Source organism: Coloeus monedula, assembly GCF_965178545.1.
Source record: "Coloeus monedula genome assembly, chromosome: 1".
Lineage (NCBI taxonomy): Eukaryota > Metazoa > Chordata > Aves > Passeriformes > Corvidae > Coloeus > Coloeus monedula.
In genome coordinates this window covers 41,628,869-41,655,527 of record NC_138781.1, presented here as the reverse complement: position 1 = coordinate 41,655,527, position 26,659 = coordinate 41,628,869, and the positions used below count along the sequence as shown (strand labels likewise).

Sequence of the window (26,659 nt, the reverse complement as noted above, 5' to 3'; positions counted from 1 at the left end):
GTGTGGCAGTAGTAAGGAAAAAGATATTTTTTGTGCTAGTGTTTGAACTTCAGGAAACATACTTTTAGCTCAAATACTTTTGAAAAGCCAGTGCAACTACAAGGAACAGAAAATGCTGACACAAACTTCTTTCTAAAGCTGAAACGAACATGCAACTATCTGAAGTGGAGCAGACAATCAACAATGGTTTCAGTCTGACTCACTTTGCAATGTAATTGGAAAAGTAGGCCGAACCGCTTTGAGGAGATACTGGGCTTACATGTGCCTTGGTTTTTGAGACAAAACTTCAGGAGGAAACACTCCGGAATGAGTGTTCCTCCCCTTTTCCTCCATCAATGAGACAAATGGGTCACAAGGAGTGAAAGTGGGAAAAAGAAACCAAACTGTTGATTAACACACGAACAAAACAGGGCAGAACAGGATAGAAAAACCCCCTCAAAATACAACAAATTCCCAGTGAGGGGCTAGCTGGGGCCACCCTGTGGGCCCACCGGGGCCGCCCCCGCAGGCTCCCTGGACTGGCGAGGAGGGAAGGGAGGCAGTGAGGCAAGGGGAAGGAAAGGGAAAAAAGAACAAGAAAAGAAACCAACAGAGCCTTTTCCCAGCTATCCGGAACACAAAGGAAACCAAAAAGCAGCACAGCGCTCCCGGCGCGCTCCCTCCCGAGCCCCGGCGAGCCCCTGGAGCCGTTGGGCTGAACCGTTCAAGCGCCCCCTCCAGCCCCTGGCTCCAGCCCCGCCCCCGGGCCCATCTTAGAGGCACAGCGGCCTTGGGCACTGAGCGGATGGCTAAGGAATAAAGCGGCTTCATAACGTCACCCCAGGACAACATGCAGCACAGCCCTTCTCTTGTAGCCACCTGTGTGTTAAAACTGTGTTCATATTGCTTTCTGTGGCCAAATGTTGCTAGTCAACCCATAACAGGCAACCAGGGATTTGTAATTTCCCCCTCTACTCAATTAGCTGAGAAATCAATTTTTTCCTTCTAGAACTTCACTCTTTACTACCATTAGCCTATTTTATTATGGGAAATAAATATACATGATTTTTCCAGGAGGAAATAAAAGGGCCTCTTGCTAACATTTTCAATGGATTTCTGAACCATTGTGAGGGACTGAGAGAAAAGTCTTCCCTCTTCATCCAAACCACACATCCTTCTCACCACTAGCATGCTCTGGTACTGACCACTGTAATCAGTGGCAAAATTTCCAGCGGTTTTACGGTATAGAAGAAGATGCTACAGAGAGGGGGTGGTTAGGATGAGCTCACTGGGTGTGGCAGTGTGCTCCCCCCTGCTTTTGGCTTAAGCAAGAGCCAACAGTGCTGGTTGTGAGGGCTGCACCTGGCTTAAAACTGGACTCTGGGAAGACAGATAACAACACAATAGCTGAGGACAATAAAACTTACTCAACAGCTGAGGGTTAGTTGAGCATGCGCCAACCAAAATACAGCTGGCATGCAAATATTACTGCAAGTCAATCATCTTACTCCATGAACAGAGAACAGCCCAGGGTCTGCTAAGCTCTCCTGCACGGTAGTGGGCTGCATGCCAGGATCTCCCCTTGAACAGGAATGCCTCTTGAGGTTGCTCCTCAAGGCTGAGAGAATCCTTATTGCATCAAATACTCAGTAAGTGAACTGGGAAGAAGCATGCTGAAACTTTGAAATCTTAGCTAAGTGAGATAAAGGAATGATTGTGCACATATAATCCTTTAGACCTAAGTTCCTAGCCTGGAACTAGGTGTGGATCCAGACACAGCTGGAAACCCCCTGAAAAAAGGGGTTTAGAATGCGAGGGGGTCCTTTCTGAACCCCATGACTCAACATGAGGGTGTCTCTGACTTTTATCCCACCTTGTCCTCTATGCAGTAAATAATCAAGTGTACCTTGCCATCAAAGCTTGTTAAAGCACTGTCACTTTTACTGTCAAACTTTGTTAAAATAAACATTGCCCTTCTCTCTTCCAAGGGAAGTGTGTCACTCCATTTACAACACTGGGAGCACTTAAATGGGTGGAGAATGCTGGCAGAATTTTAAGTCCCAGGTAAACATTTCTTGTTCTTAATTATATGTGTTGCAACAACTCGCAGCAGCCATGCAGAGGAACAGTCTCATTGAGGCAGGTGTAGTAGGAACTCAAAAGGTCTTGAATGTAGTGTTCTATGAAATATGTGTTAACATAATCTTCATTATAGTAAACTGTACATCTCTTCTGGAAAAGAAACTAATAGCTATAACAGCTTATCTAGGTTGCAGTAATGAACGAAACCTGATAGTGAGGGACTGTCCCTCTACCCAGAAAGAAACAATCTATGGTCCTAAAAGCCTGGAAGAAAAACAGAGACAAATACTATGGGAGAGGTGAAGTGACTCACCCAAATTTACACAGGAAACCTGAGGCAGGGTGCCAAACATCTCACAACTGAGCACAGGGGAAAGACATCTGCTGCTCAATCTGCAAAGACTTCAGCTGCATCTCTGCTGCTTTCAGCTCTGAGCTCACATGGCAGCTGTGGCACGATGGATGCCTCTGCCATAAACATGACGCAGTTCCCTCCAGTGCCCACAGCACTGGAGCCAAAAGCCACGTGAAGGTGGGTCCTTAGGTAAACTGTTTCAAGCACAATGTATTTGTTGAGAGAAAGGGTTTGGTTCCTATGCCATCGCTGGCTGTGCCACGTTCTGCCAAGGCTCACCCACTGGAACAAATGGATGACAATATGTTTGGACCTCTTCCAAGGAGGGATCATCAAACCAAACTACTTGGAGAAAAAAAAAACAACAACAACAACAAACCCATCTGGAAAGCAGCAATCCCCTGTAAGGTCACGAACCTTAAGTTTCTAAGGTAGGCATTAGTTTAATCACTAACAACACTACCAAAAGGTTGGGCAGCTAGGGTCAGGTAATTTCTTATCAGATTTAATTACTGTCAAAAGCTAATGGGGTTCTTGGACTTCCAGAACTGACTACACTTGTATTTTCCCCCCGAAATTCTTCTAACAGAGGCTCACAGATCAGTGGCCCTCTATTCATGCCTCTGGCAGTTCAAAGTACTGTATAAACTGCCCAGGTGGACAAATTTTATTCCATGCTTCAATATTTGATTTAAAGTGAGACTGCAGCTTACTTTCCCTAAGACTGTCATAATGCTCCAGCAGGTGTTGGTGTGTTGTTTGTTATTCCTCATTGGCCTTGACCACTGTGATAACCCATCTAGTTCCAAAATGAAGCCAGTGTGACTTTTTCTATCTGATGCTGAAACCACACTCTGCAAATGGCCTGAGAGGAAATCTGGAGTTAGAGATGAACTTCGACATCACCCTTTGATCACAGCCTGCTACTAAACTCTGAGGACTTAGAAATCCTGAAAAGATGGGTCTTCTTCCAGGTCACATGAACTCCCAACTAACTTTAATCAACAAAGTCCTACCTGGAGAATGACGAATTGGTAGGATTCTTCCCCAGGAATGTGTATTCACTCATTACCTGAGGGACCTACAACCCGCAAGTGGTTCTGGACCAGCAAGATTGCAACTCTTCTTGTAGTTACTTAAATGTTCATGTCTAGAAATATTTGACTATTCTGCTGCACAGTTCATACCACAGTAGCCAACTGCTCAAGATTTTCTCCTGTTAAGACAGCTAAAGTCACTTGAACATTGTGGACAGAAGCAACCTCTGATTTTGCATTAAAAAAAAAAAGTGGATATAATGAAAAAGTAATGAAAAAGTCAACAGAGAAATCAAAGATTTGCACAGGTTAAAGAAGCCATCCATAAATGTGTGCTTGTCTCCTAAAATTTGAATTTGCCATCCACTCTCTAATGTTAGTTTTCTTATTTTGACTTCTACAGGAAGCCTAATTCTAGCTTTCCTTGCTTCTTTGTCCATGGAGAGGGCTCCAAATAAAAGACTGCGGTTTCTTGGCTATAAAGCTGTCAGCTAACCAGTTCAGCAGAGATCAGCCACCGTGTTTAAAATGCATGGAACGTGCAAGCCAACACATGGGCTGGACACTATGGAAGAGACACTAGAGCAGTCACATTAGAAATGTCCACTCCATGGATTTTGGTGGAACCAGGCTTACAGGACAATGCTTCTCTTCTATGGTTCACATCTTTATTTATGATTTCTTGGGACACCATAAACAGGTCACCTCACCCAAATTATATTGACTTGCCTTGAAGTTTGCTTTGCACCTGTTTTTTGTAGATATGTAACTTCTATTGAGGCCTAAGGTTGTAGTTTACTTTTCCCTTATTTTTTAATATCATTACAGAAGTCTCACAAGCTAACAACATTAAATAAAGCCCAAACCAACATGCTGTCTTTTTCAGAAATATCTACACTGGAAAACTTTTTATGCCTTACGATGCATTTCAGAAACAGCAGCCAGTTTCTCTTACTCCTATCTTGTAAAATCCTGTCACAGCACTTCTGTTCTCTCATCCAGTGTCTCTGGCACGTGTATACTTATAAAATAGCAGGCAGATCCCACCCCCGAAAACAAAAATGCTGAGAGAGACATTGGGATGAGAACTCAACTACTACTCAGCTGATGTGAAATAATTCCACATGATGAGAGAGACTTTAAGATTTCACTCCCCTGTATCACGGAAATCTGCCAGGAGGACAATGCCTTTATCAGAGAGCCTTGAAGCAGATTGTCCTTGTTCTCCCACAAAGCATAGCTCCATGACATCATATATCTGTGTTTGGAAAGCACAGTAGCAGCTATGAAGAACATCCAAACTGTATTACCTTCTCATCCAACAGAAAGAAAGCGAGTTTTGCCAGGAACAGTACTAAACACAGCATGATTTCTGTTTTGACTACCATCCCCAGTCCATGATCTGTAACCCCAGCAGAACTTTGACAGTTATGGAGATACTGCCAGCTTCATTAAAGCGGAGAGGTGATGGCTCAAAAGCACATTCAATGCCTTACAAATATTGATGAATTAATTGCAGGACTGAAGGAGTCAAGGAAAATGCATGATCTGAGCTTTTCTTTAAAGATCTGGATGAATATCCTGATGGCTATTCTTAATTATAATAATTACATTCAGTGTGGTAATACAAGAAAGTGAAGGAATACAAGGAAGTGAAGATGGAAACATAATCAATCCTAAAGATAAAAAAAAATCATGAGTTACAAAATCACAAGACTAGCCAGACAAATCATGGAAATAAAGGAAGGGAAAAAACACAACCAACAAAAAAGCCCCAAGCAACCAAAAAAACAACTTCTGGGTTCTCCATTACTTGCCATTGCTGGCTGTACTCTTAAGACTGCTTTTTGAGACATGTTTTGAAACTTTGGCCATGAGCAGGAGGTTTGGAATTACTGTCTAACTAAAAAAAAAGAGAAGATAAAAAGAAAATAAATCACTGGGATCCAGGAGGTGGATCTTCAAGAAAAATAGCTGTATTGTATTACTCATCTTTAAATCACAGGAGCTGGCAACACTGCAGATCACCTAGTTACTCCCATCATAACACCTTTGGGGTAACCCTATGAAACATGTATTTTCAATTTTTCAGTTGCAGCTGCCATTTCTAAGTTTAATGCCATCTGAGCTGAAATGGAGTGTCACTCAGGTACATGCACCTATATTTGCCATGTGAGTATGAGCTCACAATATTCACATTGTCTTGGACACTGCATTGGGTGCAGTGTTTTATCTGAACTATGAGTTGCCCCAGCAGGAATTCCGTGGGTACGGAACTTTTATGATTTTGTTGACTGTTTCTATTAAGATTAACAACAATGATTATCCAGAGTGCTGAGACAGCCTCTGTAAAGCCAAACATGAGCTATCTTTTACGTACAACTAAAATATGTCAGAGGAAAACAGGTTCCTGTTTAACTATCCCTCTGGCAGGACTCCAGGAAACCACATTCCTATGGATTGTTTTGCAGAATCTCTCAGCCATGATCTTTATCATACATAGTCACAGATCACTGACTACCATGGAGCACAACAGCTACCTTAGTTAGTACTTAAAGTCATGCCTTTAAGTGTACTGATTGCACTTCTCCAAATTTCAGGGGCTCAGCAAAGGATAAAAGCCAAAATAACTTGTTTGAACACAGTACTTTGTGAACCATTTGGAGGAGATGTATGTCATGGCTTCCCCCTGTCATGTAAAGGCTTTTGCCCATCATATGAAAAAAATGCAACTCACACCTACCACACCAAAGAACGACTTGGTGGGCCCCACAGGCTTTTTTCATGTTTGTGTGACCTACAACCTGCTCCTCAGCCATGACTGAGAAGTGTGCTAGAAAGAAGAGAGCAGACTAGGTAAGCCATGCTGACCAGCTAGACCTAGCCAGGAGTAGATTTGCCACCCCTAGATGAGGGAAGGCCAAAGTAGAACAAATGGTTCATAGCAGGAAAGCCACTGATGAACTGCACTGAATTTGGGAAACCACCATTTCCTACCTACCAGCAGGCAAGATACAGGGGAAGGTACATGCAGAGGGAGAAGACAAAAGGAAAAGGAGCAGGAGTTGGCAAACTTCGTTTAACTTGCCTCTGCAGTAGAAGTGCCTGGCTTTTAACAGCAAGTGGAACTGGCAAAACTTTGCTTTAGGGATTGCTGCAGGCACTGACACAGACACAGAATCAAATCTGGCAGGAGCGGGGGGAAGGGACACAACCAGAAAAAATAAGAGAGAGAACAGCACACTAAGCTGGAGATCCTGAAGAAGAAAATAATTTTTGTATTTAAAGCATTAAAATATCACTATTTTTATCCACTATTCTCAAAATGAGTGATCATTAGCAGTTTTAATCATGGGCTGGGCTCTTCTCTCTGGTATACAGGGCACAGCAGTGCCTCAAACATGCCTAACGACAGAGTTCACTGTCGTGACTGCTGACTGACAGCAGTGCAGGTGAAAGGAGACTCCAGCTCAGCACTTACAATAGAAGTGTGGAAGCATTCTGAAAACATTATTGTGATGCCTCAAATAATGAAATGGATTTTCACCTGCAGCTTTTTAACTTGCAGCTCTCTCCCACATTTTCTGGGCACTATTAAGCACTCCATGGTTGGAAGAACAAAAGAATACTGTCTCCAGGCAAGGAGGCCGAAAAAAATATAAATGATGGCTTCCCATAGGGCACTTAAATGGACATTTCATCTTCTCCTGACTTTAACCCACAGCCTCCCTAACACAGCCAGTAACAGCACACAGCACTGGAGAACCATATGTGATATAACACAAAGTTCAATTTATTCAATTATGACTACAGGGTCTAGGTCTTTTTCTGCATAATGCATTATGTTTGGCATTTACTGGAAGTTGTCTTTGGTGGTTAACCCCTCCTGGGACCCCAGATATACAGTGAACATCAAGTACAACAACGCTCATCTGGTTCTCAAGATTAGCAAAAACAGCTTTCCTGCCTTGTTGGAATAAGCATGATTCATAGTTCAGAACTGACATTTGCATAACTAATTCTGACCTGTGCACTAAGAAGCATATCCTGCATTTAAATCTCCCTTTTTATTCTCGTCTGCTCAGTGAAAGCTGCCATTACTTCACTTGAAACAGAGCTGAAACAGTATAAACACTTCAGCTTTGTACAAATGTTATTTTTCCAACTTATATGGTCTGAAAATAGACAGCAGTCATTCAAGAATAATACAGTTATTTCTGTGATATTTTTTCATAACAGATGAGTCTCTGTGGAAGACCCCCTAACAATTTAGAATATACATAATTAGGAACAATTCTGACTCAGAAAAACACAAATGTAGCTCCACTCCGTGCTACAGAACCTCACCAGCACAAACCCATGAAACTGTATCTTCTACATAGCTTGAATGGAGTTTCATTCATATCTCTTCCTTCAGCCCGTTAATAAAACCTGTTTATAGTAACATGCTTCTCTCCACTCTTGTTCCCTCAACAGTCACACCACCACCACCAACCTACTTCAAAATATGAAAGGGCTCTTAATTCTTCATAATGGCAGTGGGGAAGGTGAATCATTTGTACTGATGGGCACACATATTCCCTCCAAAAGCTTAATTTACATTTCTTCCCTTTATGTCTCTTACTACAAAAGTAATGAGGAACATCCACCTTAAAGAGTAATTTACCCTGTTTTCAAGGGTCTATTTATTAAACTCCCAGTTTCCAACAGGGAAATTCAGAAGTCCACCCAGTACAGGTGGAACAAAAACTTAAATTTGCTAAAAATGTTATATGGCTAAGCTATTTCTGTGAGCTGTGAAGTATTCCATAGAAACACATCCTGGCACCTCAGTTTATCTGCAAGGCTACTGAATGTGCTCAATGCCACATGCAAACTGAAAAGCCCATGGGATCACAAAAGAAATTGATCATATTCTTAAGGTACCAGAGCTGCTTATTGGGAGGCATTGCTTTCTTACTAACAAGCAGTCCTAAGGGATACTTGCTTAATGCAAAGGCAAACTTGTCTGCCTTTTTAGGCGCATCCTCACTGGACAGGCTACAGGTGGGAGGAAAGCAGAGAAGTTTTTAACTTTATGTCTCAGGTCAATGGAGTGCATCTTCTGCTAAACTTCTGGGCAACAGAACATTAGGATCTGTGGTACAGGCAAAGAGGCAAATTTCAAAAGTGTTAGGAGCTTCCTGCTAAACTGTATTGCCAAACCCTGCTATCCTTCCCATGGGGAATTGCAGTTGTGGTACTTGTGATGGACAGAGTCGGTGGGCACATGGGTACAACAGTTCCTATTTTTCCCTTACAATGACAACTGTGGTGCTGGCTCTTTGCTGTGACACCAGAGCATGCTGTGCAGATGGAGCCCTGCCCTCAGCTCCCACAGACCACTGCACCACCAAAGACACACAGAAATCTAAAATAGTAACATATTTGCTTAGCCAAACACTCACAAATGACACTCCTACAGGGCTTTACTCTTATTTAGTATAGGGCCTCATCATGCCTAACTTTCTGAATGGCTTCAAGTAACCAAATGCTGGCCTGGCATACACACAGCATCACGTGAACTTATTGCACTAAATTAAAAGGATGGAGGTTTTAAAATTTTCATGTGGATCATCAAATCCTGTTAAAGCTGATTTACTTCAATACAGGTTTTATTAGGAACAAGTCTAGTCAGACTCAAAATTGAGAATTACTGCACATATAAGTTGTTGTGGTTTATTCAATTACTTTTAAATCAACTGTAAGCTCAAGAGTTCTGAATTCTGTACGTGGAAAAAGCTTTCGTGTTACTTGATTATCTACCTGCAGCATTTTCAGCAGTAATAAGGAAGGCTGGATAGACAGCAGAAAATCATCTCTTCCAAACGCAAGGTGGAAATTATTTAAAGACTGCTCTCTACACTGGCAGCATACAGAAACTCAGGTGGCAAAATGCCAAATCTTTCTCCTGAAACTACAGCTAACTCGCACTAAAGTTAACCCTTGCTACAGCTAAATTCTTGCCAAATGTGTATCCTCTACTGTATTCAAAAGAGCGCACTAAGAAAATTAAAACATAGAGGAAACGGTGTAAGTAACACCTAGAAGCTGCTGTGGCTTGCCAAGAGTTAATACAGGTAGGCAGATGTTTATTAATACTGTTTATTCACTCAGGAGACTAGCAGGCACTTGCAAACCCTCTCTGGTCTCAGAGACAAACCTCCAGGAAACGTTATGAAATATGTTACTTTGGGGGAAGACTTTTGCTTGCTTTTTAAAGTAGTGAAAATGAAGCATAGACATAAAGACTGTGACAAGTCACACAAAACAGGAAATTCAAAGTTACGTCTGACTCCCACAGGTTCCCTTTGATACAGCCAGGTTGCTTGGTGAATCAGAAAAAGTGTCACCCCTGTATTTGCCATTTTATGCTTTTAACTCTCATTTTTATTTGCTTTACTAGTATGCCCTAAAAACTGGCGACACACATTCTCCTGACAGGTTTAGAAGTCAGAAGGCCAAACCCGTGTTCCCTTCTGAAAGGCTCCTGCCACATGCAGCTTTACAGAGCCCTCATCAGATCCCTCCTTTGGGGATGCCACTGCAAAGGCCCACTCACACACACACCTCTTCTGACATCTTATTTTTAATGTTCCTTTTTGATGCAAGGAAACAACATATTTTGTGAGCAGCAATTGCCTGCCTCATGGAGAAATCCTCAGACCATTTTCAAAAAAATAACAAATTTGTTTCTAAAGCATTGTGAACACAAAAGATCTTCCCTTTCCCCCCTTCTCTCTAGTGAGGCCATAGAGAAATATCTGCACAAAGAATTTTGCAAAAAACATCAATCATTCTCCCCTGCTCATTATTTGTTCACATTCCTCACTGCACTTTCTCCTTCCTCCCACAGGAATCAGACCGCACCTTACCACACCTCCCTCCCCCTCCAAAGGCCAGCCTGACCCAGAAGAGTTCTCCAATCTATACATCTATCTGACAACACAAACACAATGAAGAATGTGGTATGAGGAGCGGCAACCCACAGCTGGGGTAAGGCAAAACTACATACTTCAGCTGCAGTAGCACTGTCAGGGGCTGAGAAAAGTCTCTGTGGATATACGGCTGGAGCTACTTCTGGGAAAAGGTCAGGCTGCCCGACATGCCAGGGACGTGGGGGACCTGCTGTCTGCTGCTGTCTCCAACCCACATCCTGCTTTCAGATGTTAGGAGATGTCACAGCCCTTCCAGGAGAGGAAACAGGGGCTCTGCAGTTGGTCTTTTTGCCAGGCATCATCACTGCAAGGGCAGATGGGATTTGCTTAGGACTCATCTGCATGGGTTATGACACTTTGGGGAGAACTCCAAGGATTGATGTTTCTTCCCAGACATGTCAGCAGAAGCACATCAGGCCTCATAGTTGTTTAAATCCACTGTAAAAGTAGATTGGAGGTTATTTTGATTCTGAAGTATAGAAAAAGAACTTTTGGTGTCTCAAGTTAACATTTATGGGAGACATCTAAGAAGACAGGGACTACCCTCTGTGACTGTTTCTTCAGCAGTACAGAGACCTATCAGATGCCTCCTCTTCACAGGATGCTGAAAGAGTCAGAGCAGGCTTGTTTTTAGAATATAATTTTTTCAAGAGGAAGGATATAAAAGGGACAGAGAGTATGTGAAGCACATATATCTTCTGTCTGATGTGAAACATCTGATTTTGCTGCAGTTCTGTAATGTGAACACAAAAAACAAAATTCAACCAATCACCCTAATTCTGCTTTGTTTCAGGGAAAAAGTGTGATGAACATTTACCTGAAACTGCTTCTAGTCTGGGAAAATACTCTGTAAACCCAGACAAAAGTTCTACCTTTTGTTCTGAAACTTTTGCTGAACTGCAACTCATATCTCTGATTTCAAAGATCCTGATTCAGACTACAATTCCTTTCTCTGAACTGGAATCAAGATCCTGTGGACCAAAGAACAAAACTTTAGTCAAACAAAGCCAAACCTAAATAATGGATTTGGGATTAAAAAAAAAAAGTAAACCAAAAGCAATCTTAAAATGTAACACGGTAACTGGAATGGGCTGCATCTGTTCAAATATCAGTTTAAGTGTCACATTTACAAGCAGGAAATACTTCAGAATTATGAAGCACAAGGGGCAGAAATAGCATGAGTAAGACATAAAAAGATTTTATGTACAATAGCATAGTTTGGAGCACACACATTGCAGGCCTGCCATTCAGTGTTTTAATTTCACCTAGGCAGAGGTATTTGAACAGAAGTTCCCCACTCTTTTTCCATGCACTGGCACTTCACAAGTGCACCTTTTGTGTCAGCTGCTGGAGCGTGTTCGAGCCCTGAGTTAGGGGGTGCTTTGTGCCTCGAACCAGAACCCACATTCTTTGAGCATGATCTCAGCAACCTACACAGCCAGGATTGGAGCTGACAGAACAAATGGGCTTTGGCCACAGCTCCTAAGGCCATCTTAAACAAGAATGAGGTCTGCATGGCAAGAGTCTCTATCCAGTACAACAGAAAACTGCATGTGTGTACACCAGTTGCTGCTGAACCAAACCAGAATTTCCGTGGTATTTTATAACACTCCAGTAAGTGTGGGGAGAAGCTGCATGCACACAAAGACTCACAGCTGCCCAATCAAAATAAGCATTTAAATGGATTAACCAGACAACTGTGCTTTCAAACTTGCAATCGTTACACAGCTACATAAATCAGAGGGGTTTATAAATATTTGTTTTTCCAGATAAAAGGAGGATATTAGCGGGATTTTTTTAAAGTACGTTCACTGCCACTATCTGTCCCTCCCAGCCATAAACAAACAAACAAGGAAACAAAACAAAAACAAGGATGTTATGCATGCAAAAACTGTAGTCACAATTTTAGACTGGAGGATTTTGGTTTAAGCTTAATATAAAAAGACAACTCACTAATGTAAGTAGCATGAAAGACCTCATTTTGTTTAGCTTTTTGAAGACCTCTGAACTTGAGGAATATTTGAGAGATGCGGAATTTAAGTTAAGGCACACCCTCTGACTAGAGGATGCTATTATGTTACTATTTGACAATATAATCTACAGATTCTGGCAAGACAGAATTCTATGCAATTTCTTCCTCTAGACCTGAATATAATCCATCCTTCCTAGTCTATTTGAAAAACTGTTTCCAAATAAGAAGACTCATTTAACAAGTCCACATCCTTAACACACACAGAGGCTCCTCTGTCAGCTACTGATGGGCAAACATGTTTATGCGGAAGCTCTGTTCAGAGCTCCTTTTTACTGAGAGAAGCCATTTTCCTTCAGGAAAATGGTGTTTATGAACCATTCTGTCCCCACACAGCAAGTTTTGAATGACAGATCCAGGAAAACAGTATTAAAAATAAATTACTCTCTTTCATCATCCATCAGCTCAGCTAAAAGAGTAAATCAGAGGAAAGTTAGACACAAATGTAATCTCTTAGGAGTAGAATCACTTTGAATAGATTTGAAGAAAAATACATATCCTTCTCAAATTCAGTAGCTTGGGTGGTTATATTTGTCTCTGTCAAGTTACATGCAAAGAAGCAGAATAAGAGGATTCAATGCCCCGGGGTTATGCTACCTTGATAGATGCATCTAACTTCCACAACTATTAATGGGAATTATATACTGAATATTGAGGGAAGGGCATGTGCATAAAACTACACAGTTTTAATTATATTCAACCTTAGGAAAACTTTCTTTTTCTGACTTCTGTTGCAAAGACCCTACTGCTGTGGCACACTGTTAGTGAGTGACCAGACTGAAGTATTTCTCTCAACAAAGCAGCATCTCCTTTGTCTCCCAAAGGTAAATTTGCTAGCATATCCCCCGGATATTAGCTGTTCCTTTTAATGCATTTGCAAAGGACTCCTTCCAGTTACCTTTGAGACTGTGAATCACTAGCTGGCAATACCACCCTTCTGAAATAAGGGCAGGAATAATCAGCTCCTTCATTTCTATCTGAGGCTGAAATTTTACTGGGCTTAAAGGAAAATAAAAGCCATGAGTGCAACCAGTCCATTCTGAAATAAATAGGTGCTTCACTCTTAAATACCTTTCTTGAAACTCCACTGAAAGGTCGTTATCTTTGCCATTATTTCTAAATCACGTGCAAAGAATTCATTCACTATGCTATAAAACTGAGTATTTTAAGGACACTTACATCTATGTGAGTGCATGGTCCACCCACATTAAAAAAAATTAACCGTGGACACAAAAAGCCTGCATGTAGGAATACAACACTTCTCATTCCCTAAAACAATACATTACTCACTGCTTGCAGCAGCCAGCCCCGACCAGGGATTGCATTACAATGTAAGTGGAGGACATTTCCACATTAGGTGCTGCTCAGCACGAAAAGACCTGCCAGTCTAAAATGTTTAGTCTACCTGCCTGAAGATGTGTGAGGGACTGCAGGCTCTTACACATCGTTTATGATGAGGTAGAATATAACTGTAAATTTGAAATGTACACATCCAGTTGGATTTCCAGGGTTCTCCCCTCTCAGTTGCTTTATGTGATAGTTGTCACTCTAATCCACTATTTCAGTCCTCCAGCTCTATCTTCAGTTATTCTTAAGACCATAATCTTTCACCAGGACTCCAAGAGAGCATATACACTTGCAAGCGTGTTTAAAAGAAACATAGCAAAGGAATTTAAGTCTCTACGAAACAATTCCTTCTATTGAAGAGAAAGGCTGGGAAGAGATAAGACAGAAGCACAAGTGCAAGCGTACCAAGCAGCAGCTCAGAACCTACCACTGCCTCTCAATTTTCATCTGAATACCTCAAACTTCATCCAATTATTTCAACCATTTTTTTTCTAACAACTGAGAACTGTGAAAAGCAAAATATGATGACACTTCACAAATTTTCAAATGGTGCAGTTGATTTCTGGCACAGCATAATGTTCCTCTGCTACTACATAATGTTCCTGCTACTGCAGGACAGAACATGTTTACTGTCACATATATTAGTTAAATTTAATAGGATTAGGTCTTCAGCAGATGCTGTGATTTCTGAATGTTGCTATGTCAAATTATACTCATTGATGTTTAATATTTTAGGATCATAAAATGTTTCTAGATATTGGCCATCATCATCATCCTTCATCTGGAGGGCACTTATTAAACTGTAGAAATCAGTAAGAGTCTGCAATGCCTTGATCTTTTTAATCAAATGCCAAGTGAACTAATAACTACATCATGAAAACACTATTTCAACAACTATCATTAAGGAAGCTGTCCATAACATGGTCACAGCAGCCTAACCACTCAGCATTCCTTTAAACACCACGAGCCAGTTACATGCTTTGTTGTGGTGTCTGGTGGAACTGTTCAGTGACACGGGCAGCTCATTCTCTAAAGCTGTCACTTTGGCATTTCTCACAAATACTGCACTCGTGTAGAACACAGCATGTTTTTAAGTGTTCTCATAAGGCAAAACAATTCCAAGCTTTCCAAACACAGTAATAACTTAGACTATACCAGAGGAAAGGGTTCCACAGCAATAGAGACATTTTTTAAATTCCTTGGATGTAAAATTTTATAACTCATGCATATTTGAAATATCCCTGTACAACAATAGTTAGCAGAGTAGTTTAACTGTTTTGTTACTTCTGGAGATGCTAGTCCTAATTCAGAGAGGGATGTGAGTGATACCAGCCTGGTGGTATCACAGATTCAAAGGTTGCGACAGCTCTATGACTCTGGATGGTGTTCCCAGTCTGACCTTCTGAAAGCGACGCCACTCCACTCAGCTAGTCTTGCAAAGCCCTAACTTATCTGGGTATGCATTTAACAAGTCAAACCCTATCTTAATTTAGAGATTCACACTGGAAAGCAAGCCACCACATCCCTTGGCCATACTCTAATAATAAAGTATCCTGTTTGTTAAAAATGCACACCTTGTGTCTGGGGTGGTTTCATTCACCTACAGCTTTGATTTGTCAGAACGGATGCTTTTTCACCTTTCATAATATCCTCCCCCACAGAGTCTAAAATATCAAGTTAGCACAGCTTAACACCTTATTTTCCACCAACTAACTGTGGCAAACTTCCACGTGAGCTCTCCTACCTACAGCTAAGCATTCCGGCAGAGCAGATTAAGCTAGGTTGCACTACCTTACCTTTGCCTTGAGGCAAATGATCCCAGTTAGTGGTGTTTATGTTATGTGTGGTATCTTAATAAGGCATGGCAAAGTGCCTGAATATCTGACCAAAACCATATCCAGCCAGAAAACAGCAGCTGTAGGTACAATTCCTAATTCTTTTGTTTTTCTTGTGCTCAAAACCACAACAGTCCATCATTTTGAAAAAGCAGGAAATCATTAACATTAAAACTCTTACCTGAAAATGCAAAAAAGATAGCATGGTTCCCAAAACAAACAAAACCTCCTCCTTCCTTACCCACTGCAGGCCTAAGGACAGAGTGGAAATTGATGCCCTGGTAAAAGCAAACTGTATCATGTTTTCAAAAGCACAAAATGGAAACTTAAATCAAAATCCACCTTTTTAAGGGAAAAGTGATGATTGTATGGGTAGTCTAAGTACTCATGCTCAGCAACAGCTTGGAAAAGCAGGTGTCAGTGTTTTCTATTTCTAGGCATGTGGTTATGATAGTGGTAAACGTGCCTTGTCATTTGTTTTCATGGATAAGATACTTCAAATAATTAGTGGTTTGCTTCTAGCATTTGCTACCCACCTTCACCCATGAGGCCAGTAAGTTTCTGACTTCAAACCACCAGTAGGTACATGTCTGATAATCATACTATAAGTCACCAGAGCAAAAAAGCCTAGTTAGGCAATGTGCAAATCGGCTGAACCATGAATAATACACATGTGGACAACTGAGGGAAAAGTTAGGCCTTCAGTAGTCAAACAGACGTAAGTTACCAATGCTTCCATGTGCCTCAGCAAGCTCCTGGCACACAGCCTCTTAACCTGACAAAAATAGAGGAGAAAAAGAGTGCTAATATCTTACTGAACTTGACTGGGTGTTTGAGACTGTTGAGAATTTCTGGATGCTCTTAAGGCTTTAATCCAGAATTTCTGTAGAGAAAGAACAGTGGTTATGACTCTCTTTGAACCTCAGTTTCCCAGTCACAATAGACAAGTGTTAAAACAATCTCTGTTCATTTCCCACAAGTTCTATAATTGTCTATAGACAAACTATAATTAACACAACATTGCATTATTTTTTGCCACATGTTAAGCAACACAAGTTGAAACTGTGGAAATACTAAAATAAATGACTGCACTGAAGTTTAATGGTGGCATCAAAAATACAATGGATGAAATCGTGGGAAGCTGGAGATCTGTGCTTGGGTCTCCAAAGACTAAGAGGCTTCACATTTCCTAGCTCACTGCTTTAACCATAGGCCAAGATGCTAAAGTTGTTCTTAGTTATAAGCCACCAACAAATCTTGTCTCCTCTCATGTAATAGAAGGAGCCTCTAATCACTTCCAGTCTGTATAGGAGGAGCTTTTGTGCCTAATACAGATATTTTGAAATCTTCTTTTTAGGGTCAAGTGCATATTTTTTTAAATAACTCAACAGGATATGGCCGAGTCTTCATTCTGAACCCCAGTTCCTGAATATTGGTGATTTAGCTGGATCACATTTCTGGTTTTCTTCATACACATTAAAATCATAAACATATACGTACAAGAATCCTGAGGCTGCTTCTTGCACTAATAAATATTCATCATACCATTGTGGCCTCAGGGAAAAGTGAGGACAGTGAAGCCCCCAGCCAGACAGAAACCTTAAGGTGAAAGCATAAAATGTGAGAAGTAAGTATTGTGTGAGCAAGAAGCTGATGGAGAAAGAAAAACAAAAATAAAGAAACACGTTTTGGTTGTATTTTCTTTTCCAGAATAGTTTACCAATCTCTTCCTGTAGAATGTCTTCCTGTATCTATTATCCAGAGTAAAGAGAGAGCAGATATGGCTTTAGTTACAACCAGACAGTGTGGTATTCCTGTTTACATGTAAACTTGGGTTAAGATAGCTCTGAAAGCCTCATGGCCTGGCACTGTACTTACCAGATGAGAATACTACAAAGGCAATAAAAGGATCAGCTTCCCAGATTTTTGACTTAAGGCATTCCCTTGTGGTAAAGTTGGGTGAGGAAATGGAAGAATAGACTGAGGGGAAGAAGGGAAATTCAATAGCCTAGAAGCATGTATTGCTGACCTAGTTGCTTTGTGAAGGATTAAATAAAGAAGCTTACGAAGTCATGACTATTACATGGTCCCCTCTGATCTTTTCATGAGGATGAGAAACGGTTGTTTTCAGTTTAGAAAGGAAAAAAGATTCTGTATGTAAAGTGTCTCTTTGTTGTGCTGTGAACTCCCTGGAGAGAGTATCAGTCACCCTGCAGGGGCTGGAATAATGAATGAATCCATCAGGGAACAGGCTTTCTTCTCCTGTGACATGCTTTGGGGGACCACCCACACACATGTCAACCCTTTCTCTGCAAAGTGCTGCCTCTAAAGCTTTCCCCTGTCTCAGCCAGCAAGGATCCTTCATCCCAGAGCCCTTCATTGATGGAGTTCAGATACTCTCAGACTGAGGAGTGACATGACCATGGGTCTCCCACTTTCAGGGCAAAAGCTGTAACCACTGTAGGAAAAGGAGGCAAGGCAACCGTGAAAATTGTTAACAGGAGCTGTGGGGAGGTAGAAGGTACACAGCAGGGCAGCTGGCCTACTGCCACAGCACAGTCACTGCAGAATCATAGATCTCCTTGTATGCCAGAGACAAATGAGAAGGGTAATGGCTGCATGCTGGTGGGCAGAACTGGTGAAAGAGAATAAAAGATCAACTACCACCTGCAAATGACAGCTCTTCTCTTAAAGTCTCCGTTGGTTCCTGACTGCAGATTGACGAATTTGTTCAAAATTTTGAAAAATCTCATTAAATGCTTCCCATTAGTGAAACACACAAAAACTTACTTCTTTACTTCCTGCACCGTTTCTTTAAGTTTCTCAAGAAGAATGGAATGCTCTGAAATCACTACCCAGTCATGTTAAAGGACAGCCTAAGATAGCTACAGGGCTGAGAGCGGAGCATCCCAAGTGGAGCCTGAATTTGCACAGTGGATACTAACTGCATAATGAAAGAATATTTTAAGAGACTAGACAGTTGGAGGAAAAAACTGGGAAAGGAAAAAGACATAGTTACATCTATCATATTTCCCCAAGCCCACATTTCAGTGGCCAGAAGCTATTCACATATACTGTTGGCTGCAGTACTTGAAGGTAGTCTGAGTCCTGATGTAACTACGGCTCCACATTTGCTCCAGCCACAGAGCTCCCAAAGCATATGGGAGTTGGTCAGGACAGCCTGGTAACACTAAAATCAGGAGGGCAGCCAAAATGGTAAGATGTTTCATCTTCCTTTGAGCACTAAGACCTTTCCTAAATTTCTTGAAGCTGTTCTATCTAAACCACTGATGTATTGCAACTTTATACAACAAGTTTTCAGCAGTATCTAAGCTATTAATTAGGCTCAGAGATCAGACCAGATCAGTATCTCAAGACACACAAGAATCCTGGATAGGTGCTTCTGCTTTCTTCCCCAAAAATAACCAGAAGAGATAACCCATTACTAATCATCTGTGGTCTGCTTCAAAGTTTGGCCCCTTGTACAGCAACATTAAAGATGTGCTTATATTAGTTAGTGAGATGCAATCTACAAAATTGCCACATTATCATCCAAAAGCCCCAGGCACCGTCAAACCATGCCAACAGGTGATGTATAGGCATGATGAACTTAATCCCATGCTGGGCTGAAGAATCCATAGCAGGATAAAAACTGGAGGGAGATGGCTCACCTGCATCTCACAACTAAAATATTTAGACCCAGGAGAATAACAGGTCAACACTTGATAAATCTAACTGAACCCCCTTTTCTTTCTAAGTCAATAAAATGACTACCAGCCCACTTATGATCCTTCTGAGTAAAATGTTAAACAAAATTAAAAACCACATCCACACTCTGAGGAGGCCTTTGTCCTTTAGTCCTCATTTCTCATTCTCTACTTTTCTTCCTTACTAACTACACCAGCACTAGAAGCTTATCAGCGATGAGGGAGCTTCAGTTTTCATACATCTTAGGAAATGTGCACAAGTGTTTGCAAAAGAAAGGCCTGGTCTTGATGAGAAATCATCCTTCTTAGATATTTATCCTTTTTTGGGACTACCTATCCCAAGTCAATTCCAATATCCCAAATTCCCCTACCACGACTCTTCCTGGGCAAAAATCCTTAATGATACCTTACAAGAAGTTTGGAAGTATTCTCTTTCCCCCGACTGCCTGAAATCTCCTGTTCCTAATGTTCTGAGGACTTCAAAAAACTGCAGTCAAATTACTCTTTAGCTCCAAGAAAGAGAACCAGATCACTCTGGCTCCTGTAAGACTGATACCACAAAAGCCCCCTCAAGGGAATTACAGCCTCATAACATACAGTTGCCTATTATTTATTCTGTGGCCAGATTCTGCCAGCTGGTATAAATCAGGGCAGGTTCCTTGCCTTCAACAGAGGAAGCTGATTTATGCCAGCTGACAGTCTGGCTGCACGTGTTCCACTTGCACAATGCTAGTTTTTAAAGAGACCTGTTAAAGTGCCCCAGGCACGTAAGAACCACGCTTGGGTCTTTACTTGGAAAATGCTGCTCTGAGGAATAGAACTGTGAGACCTTCCCGCTGCTCTCTGGGTGTACTGTTCAAATTCACTTGCTTTTCCAACAGAAGGAAGTCTCAAAGCCCTGACAGAGCCACCACGACCTTGGGAATAAATACGGATTTTCTAATGTCCCCTGCACAGACCAGTTTTTTTAACTGAGCTTTAATGCTGCATTAAATGAAGCCCATGGGAATACCAATGCAATGTTTTGGAGGAACTAATCAGCTGCACAGAGGGCTGAGTTGATCTTTCAAAACTTGTGTTACTGGCAACTACAAACACACTATAAAAAATGTGGTATGACTGGCAAATCACTGCCTGAACTTACAGCTTTGGCTGCTTGATAAATCTTTCTTTTTTTACCTTAAAACCTCAGGCATCTACTTACAGAACAGGGCAATAGCTCATTTGAGGGTGTGGTCTGAAGTGCTTGGATACAAACAGAAGATAGCAGGAAACAGAAGACAGCTTTCTAATACCTCTGTTTTCAGATTGCCATTTGAAAGGCACAATGTTAATCCCAGGTGTCACTGTAGGGATGTAACCGCTGGGCTGTAAAGTGAAGGAGTCTTTAAGTGTGAGGAAGCAGACTCTTCTATCTGTTCCTGAAATCTATTATTTTGGCAAATTTGCTCTGGGTGAGCAGAGAACTGGAATTCTGGAATCAGACTAACAGGACTGTTAATAATTAAAACTGTGGCTCCTTTGCATGACAGAAATTTCTGAATACGGCTTGTTAGTATGCTATGAAACAAGGACTAGAAGACACCAGCCATTCAGAGCACTACCATTCCCACCCAACAAGGAGCAAACAAACCCATGGCTACAGGTCAACCTTAAAAACGCTTTCAGGAGCGTGTTTTTCCTGCCCCACAAAGTGCTTCAACATTTCATACATTTTCACACTCACAACAGAGTGAAACTAAAATCATTTGAGGTGGCGGGTGTCGGGATGTCTGCACATTCATGCCCAGTGAGTGACAGCCCGCCAATATCCTGGGGAGAGTGCATAGGGGGAGCTCCCGTTTCAAACGTGCATTCTGTGGGTCAGGCCTTCCTTTCTTCCATTGACCAGTGATTATCTGAATTATTGATTAATGATTATTTCTCTATCTTTCTATATCAGAAATTCCACTGTGGACTATGGAAGAAAAAAAAAAAAAAGAAGGAAATGTTTCCTGATGAAAGTTTAATGGAAACGGGTACATTTCCACAAATTGTTTCTGTTTTGACAAATCAGCATTTTCCCATGAAAAACAGTGTCAAGAACTCTCAACCAGCTCTACTTCTAACCAGACTAACTCAGGGATGGATGCCAGCAGGAAGTTCTTGCTAAATGCCAGTTGTTTGAGTAAAGGAAAACTACTTCTTCCTGAGACAATCTTCCCAGAGGTGAAAAGGCTTTAAAATCCATATGAAAAAAAGGACAGGTAGTTCCAGCTGTAACAACTACAAGAGCATTCACAGCAAGAGAAAGAGCAAGGAAACGGCATATTTAAAAAAAATATGCACAAACACGGACAAATCAGCAACTGTATTTCCCCTGACACTGCTAATGTTACTGTTTCTTAAAATCTAGAACAGTTGCTAGAACTTTGCAGAAATGCAAACAAGTGGACATTAGTCCATATGAACTGCTGGGCAGAGCCCCTAATACCTGCTCCCATTTAGATTCTGCTTAAATCTCTAGAAACTAATGGACACATACAAATGATGAGCATGCTGTCACCAGGAAAAACAGAATTAAGCAATTCCTGGTGAGATTTGTCAGTTCTAACTACTCCTCTGGTTGAGATTCCATCAGCAGATGGTGTTTCAAGCAATTTTCTCTCTTTACATACCTTACCCTAAACATCTGTACACAACTAAAACTGTGTTCTTTCAGGCAGTAGGATATAAAATGTTGTACTCAACAAATGCCAGTGCTGCTGCTCTGTCGCTATGCCAGAGTGCAGACATAATATGAAAAACAACTGTTGAAGACTTAGCTGGGTCACTGAGAAGCCAATTCTGCAAATGTTTAGTATCAACTCATTGCTTACAGTGGCATTTGCCCTGTCTCAGTGTATGCACCCACTCCTTGCTGTAAAAGCAATCTATCCCCTGTAGTAAGAAGATTCTCCACTGTTTCTTAATATATCTGCCAGTGAAGTCAAACTTCAAAAGGACTTTGTCTGTCAAACCCAAGACATATTCTTTCTGATTTATTTTAGTCTATTTTAACCTTCCAGAATAAGAGTTCATAGAAAAGCACAAGTATTTTTTCACCGCCTTTTATTTCATTCTTGAAACCATATTATAAGGGTTTAAAAAACACTTCCCATTATCCTGTAGGAAAAAAACCCCAAAAAACCACCAGAAACAAAAACCCCTCTAATACCAACAAAATTTAAGGCTAAAGACCTATTAAGTAACCCAAAATCTCAGCACTAACTCTTTTAGACTAGGATTCAGCCAACTTTCTTTTTTGTATCAGGACTGGCTCTCCACTACTTCATGCTGGGAATCCTTTGTACTCTCCAACATCTTCACAGACTGCTTGATATCTCAGACAACTTTACTGATTTTGTAATGCTCTGGTAATACAAACTATCTAATGATCTAATGTCCCCTGGATGTGCCTACCTGGGTGTTTCCCCTGATCCTATGTGGCAAAGGGGATGGTGCTGCAGTCTGCCTCTGCTTGTCAGGTGCACAAGGGCTGTGGGAGCCATGGACAAATCAGGACTGTAGCAGCCCACGTCCCTCCTGCTGATCCCAGGACCACAAAGGTGGCTGGAAGCCCTGCCTTTCACTGTGGCACCAGTGCTCAGCTGTAGCCATGGCAGCCAGTGTGGAGACTGCATGGACCACTTTCAGATCAAAATCTGTGATCATGTTCCATACCTAGCCGATACAAATGCACCCTGCTATGCAAGATCCAAGAGTAACAGATTGGGCCTAACCAGTTGGTCTTGCCCATTTTGGCAATACTGAAAGTAGGGCACAGCTCTTCTGAGGTCAGAGAAGTGACAGTGAATGCTAGCAAAGTGCATATGGCACATACACACATTATTGAAACAAGAGTTCCTATGCCACAAATGCAAAAAATATCAAAGTATCACTTTAAAAATATCTTGCAGAGGAAATATAAGCATTGGAAACTCCAACAACTGGTGCTACAGCAATACTATGCTCTTTTTTTTTATCCCCTCAAAAGAGCAAATGCTTTCTAAAAGCCTTTGAAAAAAACAAACTCGCAAAAACCCCCACAAACCAAACCATGAGAAATTTCCCTTCTGGTAAGAGCCTGGCACCATATTTGCTCCTATGTTTGGAGGTAACCTTGTCACAATGACATCTTTTATCAGGCACCATTATAGGATGCTGCATCTTTGAAACTGCAACAATTCATCCCAGAAAGGAGTATTTCATTTTGAAGCAATGTTGTTTGACTAAATATAGGTCACATAATAGTAAGGTTTTACAAAATACAAGTGAAAAAATACTATGAATATGAAAAAATCTGAATTACTCCATTGCCCTTTTTTTGAAATTACTTTTGAAACTGCTTCAGGAAACCTCCTATAACTCTCTGTAACTCTACTAATGCTAATGGAATTATATTCATTTGCAGCAGTTTAAGATCTGGCTCCTAATTTTTTAATAGAAACCATTCCGATATGGAATTCACCACCTGAGTATTAGAGAAGTGTGTTTACGCCAAGGTACTAAAAATAGCAAGTAAACAAAAGTGTTTGTCAAAATATTAGGTATAAAAGCCTTAGAATTCAAGGACACCCCATAAATAGAAGAAAATGTAATAATATCTCTGATGTATCCCTACTTCCCTCCTGAAATACCTGGAAAATTGCCACTTTTAATGGGGGGCAGGAATGTATTTTAGACTCAATCATGTTACAAATGTGTTCCATCATATTACAAGATGTTTGTTCTCTTGCTTCCCTTTTGCAAATAGCTGAAGATCTAAATTTGATTTTCATACTATAAAATTAGCTAGCTATGATATGGCTTTTAAAATAATAGAAAATAATGCAAGTAGAGTTTGGCTGAATGGAGAAATTAAGCTCCTGATGTTCAGAGGTGAGTAATTATTACACAGATGATCCCGAGGAACAAACTTCTGGTTATGATCGCCCAAAGATAAACTACAAATTCATATTTACTTGAACACACTAGCATCAATTTCTTATGTGGGCAACTGCTGGTTTGCACTGACATTAATTGATTAAATGCACAATCATTCAAAAAAAAAAAAAAAATCACACCTTGCCCATTTACTCTATGCAAAAACCCTTCAATTACTTCTGTGTCATACAAGACACACAAGCATCTTTTTCCACGAGATCATTCCTATTGAACCTGTTCATGAATCTGTGGGTTTGTCCAATATCTTTATGGGAATGTGTCATTCTCGTCCAGTATTTTGCTGTGAAGAATGTTGAAATGAAATGTTAGCTGGTGCTTTGTTAACCAGCCAGCTGATCAGTTAGCAGGCATACCTGGGAACTGAGCTCTTCTGACACTGATATATCACCTTTTTTCAGCCTCACTATGCTGCTGAGTTATTACAATATAAGTAGCTCTTTTTTTTTTTCCTGTTTTGTTTTCCCCCAAGCATTTGGCAGCTCTAGTTTTCATTCTGATGCCAAATAACTACCAACATCCAAATCTCACACTTTCTGCTCCACAGAACTGTTGCTTTCTGATCAACTCTTCCTGCCATAATAGAATCCTATGGCACAATAGAATCCTATGGCGATTATCAAAACAGCTCTTGGAGCTATGGGATAGATTATCTGACAACAGGTCTACTCAGTTTTGGTTATTGTAGGGTGTAGATGAAGACGAGTATGAAAAATGCTGGAATTGTAACCAGTTTATGTCCTTTTTCCTCACTGGACCTATGACAAAAAAGAACAAACTCTTGAGCCATGCTTGCTTTTAAAAATCTACCTGTAGTTTGAGACTGTCTATAACAGAGTGGAAAAAACTAATGCATAATAATAAATAACATGAGATTAACAGAAGTGGAGCTTCTCCATTTAAAGTTTTTTGTGATGGGAATCTGCTAAAATTTGGGGCTGGGGTCAAAATAAAAGCCATTACTAGTTGAGTATGATTTATATTAATGAAAAAGTATAAAAAAAGATATTAAAGATTAACAAGAAGTAGCACACCTCAAATTTAATATAATTTTGAGCTGTGTCTTGTTCTTACACTGTTTTTTTCATCTGCCCTAAGCTTTCATGAGTAACTTTACAGGTATGCAGAACCTGTTGACTTTGACAGGGCTGTTAATGAAGCATGAAGTTATTCATAACTGCACATAGCTAGTGGCAGTAACTATTCAAGGGTTATCTACTTCATGTTATTATGTTTCAGCCAAAATTTGGGATCACTACTGAACATGAATGGACCAGACAGGAGAATCAGAGGGCCCAGATCAAAGTTTGTAGAAGCCCAGGTGTCTGCACACCTCACCTGAAGACTAAAACTAGATGTGCTATCACAAGACATCTTCACAAGTGTTTCAGATGCAGTTTGCTGCAATCGGCTGTTGTCTGTTTAGGTTCACCACGTGTGCTACAACATGATTTAGGGCCTAACCTTGATATTACAGATGTTAATCCACAGTTGTGTGTAACTACTTGTAGGACAGAGACAAAAAGCTCCTCAGGGCAGGAACCTTGTTTTTGCAGCAGAATATTAAGCTCATAGTATATTATAAATTATGATATGAAGAATACTGCAACCCACAGACCCCAAAAACCTATCTAAGGATGTCCTGGTAAAAGCAGAGTAAGGATTGTAAAGTGTCATTAAAAGTGAGTCAAACAACATGCGCACTCAGTGCTAGAGGAATGAGTGCTTTTCAGTCCAACTGCTCACAGTCGCGGCTACACTCTGCTCTTGGCAGGAACTCACACGAAACCCAAGTTTTGGTAACCAAGTGCAGACCCACGCAGCAGCGGGCTCTGTGACCACGCACAGGCCCTCGCTCCGCGAGCCACCCGAGGCACCTTCCAGCCCTGTGGCCGTGGCTGTGCAGGACAGCCGGTCCCCGGCGGGAGCGGCGGTGCCGGCGGCCGGAGCGCGCTGCGCAGGGGCCGCGGGTTCCCCGGCCCGGCGCCCCCGGCCCGTCCCGTTCCCCTGCGCACGGGGCGGGCCGGCACCAGGTGCGGGAGCTGCCGCAGCAGCTGCGGCAGGGCCGGCAGCCGCTGCCCCGGCCACCGCAGGCAGCTCCCCACATGCCCTCTCCGGGCTCCTCCGGCCCGAGCTGCTGATTTCCTGCCAAATCCACTCCTTTCTCCCCGCTCTTCCCTCCACGGACGGACCTCAGCTTTGGCCGCGAAACCCCGAGATTCCCAGTCCTTTCTTCCCCGCTTACTCTCCCGCAGGGCCATCAACAAACACGCTCACACCTCCCGAAATGTTTCCAGCCTCAGAACTTTCTTAGCAACCGTGTCCCCCGCCGCCCGCGGCGGACGCCTG

General features: G+C 41.5%; 1 protein-coding gene across 4 annotated transcripts in view; it reads right to left on the bottom strand.

Moving 5' to 3' along the window:
• TGFBR2 (transforming growth factor beta receptor 2) overlaps positions 1 to 26,659 on the bottom strand; it is a 60,619-nt gene that overhangs the window by 33,367 nt on the left and 593 nt on the right. Inside the window, exons 1-2 of one of the 4 annotated variants that reach the window (XM_082283344.1) lie at positions 2,375 to 26,631; positions 204 to 1,608 (exon numbers count right to left, since the gene is read on the bottom strand). The exons of 2 other annotated variants lie outside the window; for them this stretch is intronic. The gene's annotated coding sequence lies outside the window, so the exon portion shown is untranslated. Of the gene's footprint in view, positions 1 to 203; positions 26,632 to 26,659 lie in introns of those variants that run through there. One more of the 4 variants, XM_082283343.1, reaches the window with a different exon arrangement.